The following is a 10,821-nucleotide window of genomic DNA, read 5'->3' on the forward strand; positions in this document are numbered from 1 at the left end:
ATACTAATGGACAGGCGCTCCAGGGGGTTTCTCCGCTTCCGGCTGGGAGCCAGTCACTACCAATTCCGGGTCCTTCCCTTTGGTCTCACCACAGCCCCCAGGGTGTTCACCAAAGTATTAGCAGTGGTAGCGGCCCACCTGAGGCTTCAGGGGGTGCAGGTCTTTCCCTACCTGGACGACTGGCTTCTCACCGCCCCAACAAGGCATCTACTACTATTGGCGAGACTCCTTTCTCCATCTTGCTCCCCGTCTGGGCATCACAATAAACACAGAAAAATCCAACCTAGCACCCACGCAGTTCATAGATTTTATAGGTGCCAGGTTAGACACGAGGAGATTAAGAGCCTTCCTCACTGCGGACAGAATTCAAAATCTGCAGCTCCAGGTGCGGGCCATTCTCCACTCAAGCTCAGTTCCGGCGGAGTTGGTCCTGAGGGCCCTAGGGTCCATGGCGGCAGCAATAGCGCTTCTTCCTCTCGCCAGGTTCAATATGCGCATCCTTCAATGGACACTCCTAGTTCAGTGGTTGTATCTTGCTCTTCCTATGCATCATCCCATTGCGATCAGCAAGGCTTGCAAGCGGTCCCTCCTGTGGTGGCTACACTCTCCAGATCTCCACGGAGGCCGCCCCTTTTGTGCTTCTCCCCCTCGCGCCACGGTGACCACGGACGCCTCCCGCCTCGGGTGGGGGGGGGCATTTTGCAGGCCGGACGGTCCAAGGCACGTGGAACGATTCAGAGACCTTACTGCATATCAACGTTCTAGAGATGAGAGCAGTGCTCTTAGCGTTGCTAGCACTTCAGGCCTTTCTTCCCTTGGGAACAATTGCGATTCAATCGGACAACATGTCTGTTGTCTGGTATATCAACAAACAAGGAGGAACCAGGTCTTACCCTCTTTGTCGAGAAGCCGTGAGAGTGTGGGAATGGGCAATCTCTACCAACCGCTTTCTCATAGCAACGCATATTCCGGGTCGGTCCAACATCCTGGCGGACAAACTCAGTCGCACCATTCTCACCCCTTACGAGTGGTCTCTCAATACTCAGGTAGCGGAACGCATCTTCGCACGGTGGGGAACTCCTTGTTGCGATCTTTTTGCGTCTCCCTCAAACACCAAGTGCGACAGTTTTTTCGCTCTAATACCTCCTCCCGGAGGTACCCCAAGAGACGCTCTGGTGCATGCTTGGCCACCCGGTCTTCTTTATGCTTATCCCCCCTTGCCTCTGATGCTCCAAGTTCTTCAGAAAGCCTCTCGGTTGGGGTGCAGAATGATTCTCATTGCCCCATTTTGGCCTCGACAGATCTGGTTCCCTTTCCTAAGGTCTCACTCAGTGAATCCTCCTTGGATTCTAGATCCCATTCCGGATCTGATATCTCATCCATCCCGCTTATCACCCCCGAACCTGGACAACCGGAAGCTGACCGCTTGGTTGCTCCAGTTCCACTCCTGATCAGGACTCCCGGTATTTCGTCCCCTGTTAAGGCCATCCTGGTGGCGGCTCATAAACCATCCACTAGGAAAGTCTACCGCAGTAAGTGGAAACGGTTCTCCTTGTGGGCGGAGCGGCAAGGCCTAAACCCCTTCACAGTTCCCCTTCTTCTGGTGTTTGACTTCTTAACCACTCTTTTTAATGATGGTGCCAGCAGTTCCATGGTCAAAGTACAACTTGCAGCAATTTCTCATTATCATATTGGTCATGACTCCAGTCCACTGATGTCTGCCAAATTGTGTAAGATTTTCCTAAAAGGTACTTTCCTTCTCAGGCCCCCTGTAAAGCAAGTGGTTCCTCCTTGGGACCTTTCTTTGGTCCTCCAGGCCTTGACCGCTCTCCCCTTCGAACCGGCGGCTACGGTAGATCTGAAATTTTTATCTTTCAAGACGGCCTTTTTAGTAGCCATTACCTCGGCCAAGAGAGTCTCAGAACTTCAAGCATTATCAGCCAAACCTCCTTACTTGGTCTTTCATCCGGACCGTGTATACCTCAGGACCAACCCGTCCTTTCTTCCTAAGGTAGCTTCTGAAGCAAACATTAATCAATCCATTAACCTCCCTGTTTTCTTTCCTAAATATCAAAACAAGGGTGAATACAAGCTTCATGCCTTAGATGTTCACAGGCAACTTAGATTTTATCTAAACAGGACGGCTGGTCATAGGCAATCCGACCAGTTGTTTATTTCCTTTGCTAAATTTAATTTGGGCAAGCCAATTTCTAAAGTCTCATTATCTCGCTGGATTTCACAGTGCATCTTATTGGCTTATCAAGCTTCTGGAAGGCCCGCACCGGAGGGTGTACATGCCCATTCAACCCGGTCAGTCTCTACCTCGGCCGCCTTTAAGGCTACGATTCCTCTAGATGATATTTGTGCAGCAGCCACTTGGGCTTCATCTCATACCTTTATTTCCCACTACAAGTTGGATCTTACATCTAGGAGTAGAGCATCCTTTGGCTCCGCTGTGCTCCGGAATATCCTTCCATGATGGCCGCCCAAGATTCAGGTAGCTGGGGACTCTGTCCCACAGGCTGCAGACAAATGAATCTCCTACTTCAGATTTAGAAGTTAGGTACTCACCATAACGTTCCATCTGAGTAGGTGTATTCATTTGTCTGCAACCATCCCGCCCTCCTATCCCCCTGGCCTTTTTCAGTTTCCTGCATAATATGCGTTACCCTTTTCAGGGTGTTCATGCTGTTGGCAAACTCGATCTGAGGTCATGTAGGGAGAGCAGGGCATTATGGGTGAGGGGAGGAGCTGAGAGCTCGGATCCATAGCTGGTAAACCATGCCGGTTCGGATCCGATATCGGATCCATAACCCACAGGTTGCAGACAAATGAATACACCTACTCAGATGGAACGTTATGGTGTGTACATAACTTCTAATTCTGTCATCATATCACATAAATTGATATCTTCTACACTATATGTTTTGTCTTAAGGACAGTATAAGTTTGGTTATTTGTGTTATTATTATTGTGTAGCATTTGCTGTGGTTGTTTTTGATTCTGATTTCTTCAGTGGACTTCTCTTTATGTTTTTACATATTTCACAGATTTCAATGGCTAATTCTGGGGCATTTATCTAAATTAATCTTCTTGTTTACCATAATGTTACAATTAAGATTTATTGGTTGAAGCACATTTAAGGAATTAGTTATTTCTTTTTTATTCCATTAGTTTTTGAAATGTAGTTATTTTGTTTTTTAGTCAGTGTAGAAATCATACCAGTTCTACGCTACATGCAAATCCTTCAGTCATTCAACTATTTTATTTGTGCCACACAAATTTGCCTATAATTTTCTTTGGTTAATAAGATTTAAGCCTCACTTGCAGTCAAAATTGCATTTTGCAATCCAGCAACAACTAGCTGCTGGCAACTGCAACACCAAGGAAGCCCTCTCCGTTACCTGTATCTTATGTGGTGGTTCATCCAGGAGCAAGTTATGCAAGTATCCCATCTGCCAATGCTGTCAGCTGTCCTTACAAACAAAAGTGAGTAAGGTGCAGCTGTACTCTTTTGGTACGGTAGTATCAATACCACAGTTGGCTACCACAGGGTTTACAAAACACAGATTTGGGATGAAGGTGTCCTAACAGAATGGACAGGATATTTGTGGATGGTGCCAGTCAATGTTTTGCCACTGACATACACTCACAACAGAGTACAACACTATTTGACTTAAAGCTGTAGGTCTAGCTACATACATAGCCATTACAATGCAATGTATGCCTATAAATTCCAGCTATATCCAGCTGAGCTGCACTAACAGTTCCGTTCATGAATGGCTCAGTTGTATTTTATGCAAAGTAAGTAGCTTACAATGCAGAGGATGACAAACACTACTGGTCAAAAAGTAGATTCTGTTATGCAGCAGAAATGGGGGGGGGGGGGGGCTACTCTCTAATCTTCTTCCACTGAGCTGTCACCTCCAGTGTACTTTCATATTGAACTCTGACCTCGGCAACCTGTTAAATTCACTGAGGACTGATCTACTACAGCATTAGAGCTATATGCTATACTGTGCAAAACTATCCTAAGCAGATTCTTTTCAGGTGACAAAACCTTCTACACTGTCACCAGAAATGTTCTGGACCTTCCCCAAATATTTTGTAGTGTGAAAAATAAATTAAACCATGACTTCTCAAATGTGGAGACCACAACACTTTCTGAGGAGTAGCCAGTAAATGCGCAACTGCTTACCATTACCTCATCCCATGTATCTCTCCTCTCCAACTCCACCCCTCCAAAGTTGTCACCGACAACACAGGGTATACTTGTAATTATCCTCTCACCTTCTTTCAGTGAAATGCAACTCCTCCATTCTCCTTAAAACTTTGGTAATGCATACATTTTGCACTAACATGAAATCTTTATTTGTACAGCTGTCAGTAGTGAGACAGTACTCCACATAGGGTTCTCATTGTTCCCTCACAAAGGAAGAATGATCCTGGCATTTTTTCAATAAATCTGAAATACAGCCTCTATTCACTCATCTACACACCCTTCAAGCCACATCAGGGCTTGATTCAGACAAACCATTCCACCCACATCCAGCAAACTGGAATATACCATTAGCAAACAAACAGACCTTGTACTCCAATCCTTGTCTGATACCTCAAATAAATAAGCAAAATAGGAAAAGTTCCTACCACTGAAGTCTCATTAAAAACTGAAAAGGTGTTGACCCTTACGTGAGTGTAGCCTGCCCTGGGGGAAGGTAAAAATTAATTGGTTTCACACTCTCTTGCGTAGATGAACTTTCTCCTGCGTGTCCCTGGTTGTACTCTTGATATTAAGTAATTGGCTCTTGAAAGAGCCTTTTTTCCGCGCTGTCCGCGGCTCATACTTTTTGTACAGAGTGGTGTTAGCTCTTATAGGAGCTGTTTATTTAGCCTTTGTGTGGGCTGGCCTTTCTATTGAGCTCTGAAAAGAGCTGTTGTGTCCTTTTTTCCTTACGGTCAGAAATGGGTTAATGAAAAAACTCTGAACAGAGCTGAAATGGGTTAATGAAAAGCTCTGAAAAGAGCTGTTGTGCCCTTTTTTACTGTGTTCCCTAATGGGGTAAAAAGAGTTCATGAAAAGCTCTGAAAAGAGCTGTTGTGGCCATGTGTTGCCTGGGGTCAAACCCTTGTCTTTTGCCTCAGGACTTCTGAAAAGAGCTTTTGTGTTATTCTCCTGGTTCTTGTTGGTCGTCTCGTCTGCTTCCCCTTCTGGAAAGTGCGGTGTGCCCTGTTCAGGGCTACGCTAAACCCAGATACGTGCCTTTTGGTTTCCTTGTTAGCTCTTAAAAGGACTTTTGTGTGCGCTCTCCAACCATTGGTCAGAATGACCTGGGAGCTGCTGGTGTGTGGGCTTTTATGCCCCTGTTGGAGGGGGTGGGGATTCGGTCCAGCCTATCAGGTGTGAAGGCTTCTGGTGGGCTTGATCTTCTGTGTATGCTTTGTGGTCCATAGTGTGTCAGACCTGGTAGGAGACTCCTTTTTCTTCTGTAGTGGTGACGTCACTTTTTTTGAAATCCTCGAGCATGAACCAGCCGGTAGGCCAAATCTTTAAACATTTTGCCATCCTCAGCCTACCGTAGTTTGCCACACCCCTTTCCAGTTATCGCAAAAATGTACCAATGTTTAAATGATTAATTAACTGACTAACTGATGAACTACTGAATTAACTGTGAAATTCACATAAATTGTTGTCTAGTCTGTTGCGTGGAAATTATTGTGCCTAAAGTGGGAGCTAAGTGGCACTAATGTGATCCTTTACTAAGCAAATCTTTCAAAACAGATTTAAACCAGATATGCTTTTTTAAAAATCTGTGTCTCCAGCCAAGGATTTTTGCCTGCGATCACTTAATTAAGGTGTACTGCCATAGTGTGTTTTAGCGGGCTTTAGTGTGAATCAGTGGAGGGTCTTTAAAAGGATAATTAATTTATTATCCGTACCATATGGTGAAACTCTTCCATTTGTTATACACGTTTTCTGTGCCTTTTGTCATACAGTGGGGTCGGGTTAACCTAAACTTTAAAGTGAGGCGGGGTCGGGTTAACCTAAACCTTAAAAGTGAGGCGGGATTCGTCTAAAATGCGAGTCCATGAGGGAAAGAGCAGTGCAGTCGTGGTGTCTGAACTGTGTGTGGATTCTATTGAGTGATCTGCATTTCTGACAGATTTAACTTATAGGGTTTGAGCTTGTTGAAGTTTGTGTCAACGAAGTGATAATAAAAATAAATAGAAATAAAAATAAATATCAAACATTCTTGGCCAAGGTGTAATAATGTTAAGGAAGTAAAGAAAATGCAGCAGCCTTGGAAATAATGGAAAAAAAGGCAGGAATAACCTAGTGTGTGGGTCATGAGAGTGATGCCCTGACCTACACTCTTTTTGGTTATATGTTCATTTTGATTAATTTTATTTTAATGCTTTTTTGCTTGTATGTGCAAGGAACTGTGTGGCAATTGGTTATGGGGATGGCAGGGTGCTAGGGGTCCAGACCTGCTCATGTGTCTTTGTTAGAAATGTTCGTTGGGACTCCCTGCGGGGTTTTTTTTTTTATGCGAAACTATGAGCGACAGCACAACAGAGACTGCGGACGGGAGGGTCCAGAGTCTTGGTGCGGGCCTCGGGGGCAGTGTCTACAACCCCGTGTTGTAGCTTAGCCGTAGCCGAACATTCATGTCCTCCACATGTGTGGAAGGTAAGTGTGCATTGTCCGTGTTAAACTGTGGAGCTTAGAGGGCTGCTCAGGGATGTTTGAGTGGTCCCCTAGTCTCATCCATTGGACCCATTTAGTAATATTGTCCTCCTCCATAAAAACATGGCTGTGGCAATAAATATTGGCTAAATTGCAGTGATGCGGTCTGAAGGGGTTAAAAACTTGTGTGTTACAGTGCCCTGGGAAAAGTCACGTAAAGAGGATTGATTTTGTATCAAATCCTATAACCTCTTTTGAGCTTATCACGTTTCTAGGAATGGTTTTGTTACATTTTTATATCTTTACACCCCCTGTAACTTTGTCTTTTTTGTATTCATTCTGAAAATTGCTGTATCATGATTAAAAGCCTGGTTGTCCCAGTTGTGTGAGGGGAAAAAAGGGCGTACAGAAATGGAGTGGTTATCGGAGATGTGAAATAAAATAAAATAACATAAAATAAAAAACTGTTGCTCGACTATGAAGTACATGAATAACTGTTCCCTTATTTTTGTCATATTATAACCCCATCAATTTAATCTTGTCCTTGTGTATGGCGTGGTGGGACCGGGAGTGTTAAAATGGTTATTTTGTTTAGGACTTAGTTTGTCTGTTGGGTTAGCTAGTTTGTAATCTGAGTTTTCTAGCACTTTCGAGACCGGGTGGGCTGTAGCCATCCGGTCAATTCTTCTTCTGGGGGAGCTAGCACTAAGACTTGAAAACATGGGTTTTGGTTTAAACTTTGGTTTGAAAAAGTTTTTTATATTGGGGTGTACGAGGATACCCTTTGGCTTGTGTAAGTAGATCAGCCATTAAAGCACCAAATGTACTCCATCCCAAGACATCTTTGTGGGAAGGGAGAATCAATGCTCCCTTGGCCAAAAGAGTGCTATGACCAGCAACTCTGGTCTTTTTTGTTTCAGTTTCTGCATCACTCTGGGAAGCAAGTGGGTTACAGGGAAGCAGTGTAAAACAGACCTGCCCATTTGATGGAGAAAGCACAAAGTGTTAAACCTTCCTTGCATGCTGTTCTTAGGAATGTTTTAATTTGCCTTTTGTCATTTAACAAAAACAGATCTTTGAACACTCCATCTGTCTGCCAGTTAAAAAAACGCCTCCCTGCCCAGAGAAACATTCCTCCTTTGGGTCTGTCTTCGACTTGCTGAATTAGTCCTCTACTGTGTTTTGCCAAGCCTTCATGCCTTTAAGGTCATCGGCTGCTCTAAGGCTAGTCACCAAGCAGTCGGTGCTAACTGGCAAAGGGAGTAAGATCTTCTCTCTTCTTGTTTGTTGATATACCACAAGACAGTGGTGTTGTCTGCCATTACTTAGCAGATACCTTCTGTTCAAATTGCTTTTTAAGGCTTTGCCAGCCTGCATCAATGGCATTATTCCTTACATACTTATAAACTGCTTCCTTTGGGCTTCATTCTACACCTCTTACACCTTGAGGGTCTCTACAAATGCCCTCCAGGGCAGAAGAGAAGCATTTGTTCTTAGGGAGGGGTTGCCTGATCCTTGACTGAATGGGTTCCCCACATTTTGCTGACTTGCATGGATCATCACTCCAGTTCCTTTGTAAATGTTGGTAAGATTGGAATTACCTCCTTCCAGGAATAGGGTATCCAGACTACTCTCACATATCATTGGAGTTTCCTCATATGTAACATGAAAAATGTAAGCAACCTTTAAAGGAGGAAAACTGCAGCACCAAGAAAACAGCAGTTTGGGACAAGAATGTGATAAAGAACTTGAGCAAGAGGGAGTATATAAATATTTAGGAATTGATGAAGGATCAACAATAAAACATGAACAAATGTGAATTAAACTCAGTAAGGAATACTTTAGAAAACTTAAATTAATCCTGAAAACAGCAATGACATCTAGGAACAAAATTCAAGCTATAAAACAATTTGCCATTCCTATCCTAACTTACAGGTTTGGAGTGACTGACTGGTCCCAAAACGTGTTGGACAGACTAGACAGGAAAAAAAGAAGGATGCTTCATGCTCACCAAATAATTTATAAAAATCAGTGCATACCAAGATTATATACTCCCTGTTCCAAAGGAAGGATGGACCTCCTTGAAATTGATTACATATATACATCTGCAATTGTGGGACTGCACACATATCTGCTGACCTGCAAGACCCAAACGTAGAGACAGTTCTGAAACATGAGGAGAATAGATCTAAACAAATGAGAAGGCAAGAAATGTGGAAAATGCATACATATAGTTGCAAGTATAGTAAAGTTCTGGAAGAACCTCATGTTGATCAGGACTGAAAGCAGGAATGGTTAAGGAGAGGTGAGTTCAAACCAAGAGATGAAAGGTTAATATTGGCGGCCCAAGGAGAGTGGGCAACATGCACGTTGCTTTACAAAGTCCACTGAACATGTGGGAGAAAGACAAATGTAGGTTTTGTAAAACAGAATTGGACCAGCTGCGCACCTCTTGCTGGTTTTGACATACTAATGGCAGAAGGACTGTATACTGAAAGGCATAATAATGCAGCAGGAATGTTGCACTAAGGATTATGCAAACATTATAGTATTGAAGTGGCTGAAAAACACTGGAAATGTGAGACATAAAACCTCATAGAAAATTATGAAGTCTACATCATATGGGATCACCCATTACCAACAGTTCAAAATACAGATGCTAGAAAACCAGATACAGTGGTCCATGAATAGAAGACAAAAGTAGCACTGATCATTGAAATCGCCACACCCAGTGACTACAGTGTCTTGCTAGAGAGGGAGACACAAAGTCATAAAATATCAGGATTTGCAGGCAGAAACGAGACTCGAGAGCAATGTGGAAGAAAGATACCCAGACAGTTCCAACAGTATTAGGAGCAATGGGTCTTAGAAAAAAGAATCTACAATTGTATTTAGATGTTACCAATACATGTTAACCCCATACAAATTGCAGTATTCATTACTAGGTATATTGCGGGTGCTGCAAAGAGCACTTCTGGCTGACATCAAAGATTGAAACAATGCTAATTTCATGAATTTTAAGTGTACTCTGTCTTAGAAATGGGATCCATTCCCGTCATGGTATTAGAAACTTGGAGAAACTAAAAAAAAAAATAAGAGAGAGAGTAACCTGGCATAGGAAAACATCACAGTGATCAAAGCCATATATCGCAGAGTCCTGAAAAAAGTCCTTGGCAGTCACTGTCCTTTCACTATTAGAATAAGAAAATACTTCTGTAAATGACCCACTTTCACTGGTGGTAGAAGGGCACTCTGTGAACCTAAGAAAAATACTCTGAGGGAATGAAAATGTCTGAATGCTGAGGGAAAATTCCATACTTTGGGAAAAAAATCATGCAGAGGGATAAAAGGCTTTGTTATCCTCTTCCTGGGAAACTGCCTGAAGGAAGAACCTATTCAGGGAGGAGCATGCACTTGTTACTCAAAAATCAAGGGTGCCTGGCACTTTGCAATACACCCTTGCAGCAGTAGCCAAACCAAAGGACAAGGTTAGCCCTCTCCTTCCACTCTGAACCTAATGGTGCACCTGCGGTCTGAAGACTGGAATGTGCAGATATGAATCTAAGTCTAGGGGTAACCCATCAGGGCTTGGAGAAACAAGAGTAAACAAGGACAGCAGTGATGACTTGAATTTTGGGGAATGTTTTGTTGAGTTTTCATTGGGTTAAAATCAGTTCCAAAGTTCCCTCCTTTCTAAAAAACAGTGAAGTGTCAAATAAAAACCCTTTATATTGTTCTTCTAAGGGTTTTGTTTCTATAACCCCCCCCCCCCCCCGCTTGCTAAGTGGTCTTGCAGGACTGGGATGAGGGAAACTGGACAACTTTGATATCTTGGCACTCATAGGATATTTAACATATGTACAATTTTCACAAATGTACATCACTATCCTTCTGAAAAAGATTTGGAAACGTCATTATTCTTTGATTATTCCCAGACTGGTGACAGACTGACAGGGTTTCAGCAATGTCGTTTGGGGACAAGTGCTAGAAGGATGGGCTGGGGTGGGCGTGGGGGGGGGATGTCTGCATAGTGAAGGCTCCCAGAGGGAGAAGAAAACCCAGTGAAGCTTCCAACATTTTCCTTTGTTTTCTCCATATTTCTCCTTGAATTGGTGCTTTTATCTTTCTTTAACTTA

The 10,821-nt window shown here is 43.4% G+C and overlaps 1 protein-coding gene across 5 annotated transcripts in view; it reads right to left on the reverse strand.

Moving 5' to 3' along the window:
• The window catches only part of LOC122806846 (cyclin-dependent kinase 17-like), a 2,140,137-nt gene that overhangs the window by 1,462,904 nt on the left and 666,412 nt on the right, over window positions 1-10,821 (reverse strand). The gene's annotated exons all lie outside the window — the stretch shown is intronic.

This window comes from Protopterus annectens, chromosome 7.part0, assembly GCF_019279795.1.
Source record: "Protopterus annectens isolate FY-2018-M chromosome 7.part0, PAN1.0, whole genome shotgun sequence".
NCBI classification, from domain to species: Eukaryota; Metazoa; Chordata; order Ceratodontiformes; family Protopteridae; genus Protopterus; species Protopterus annectens.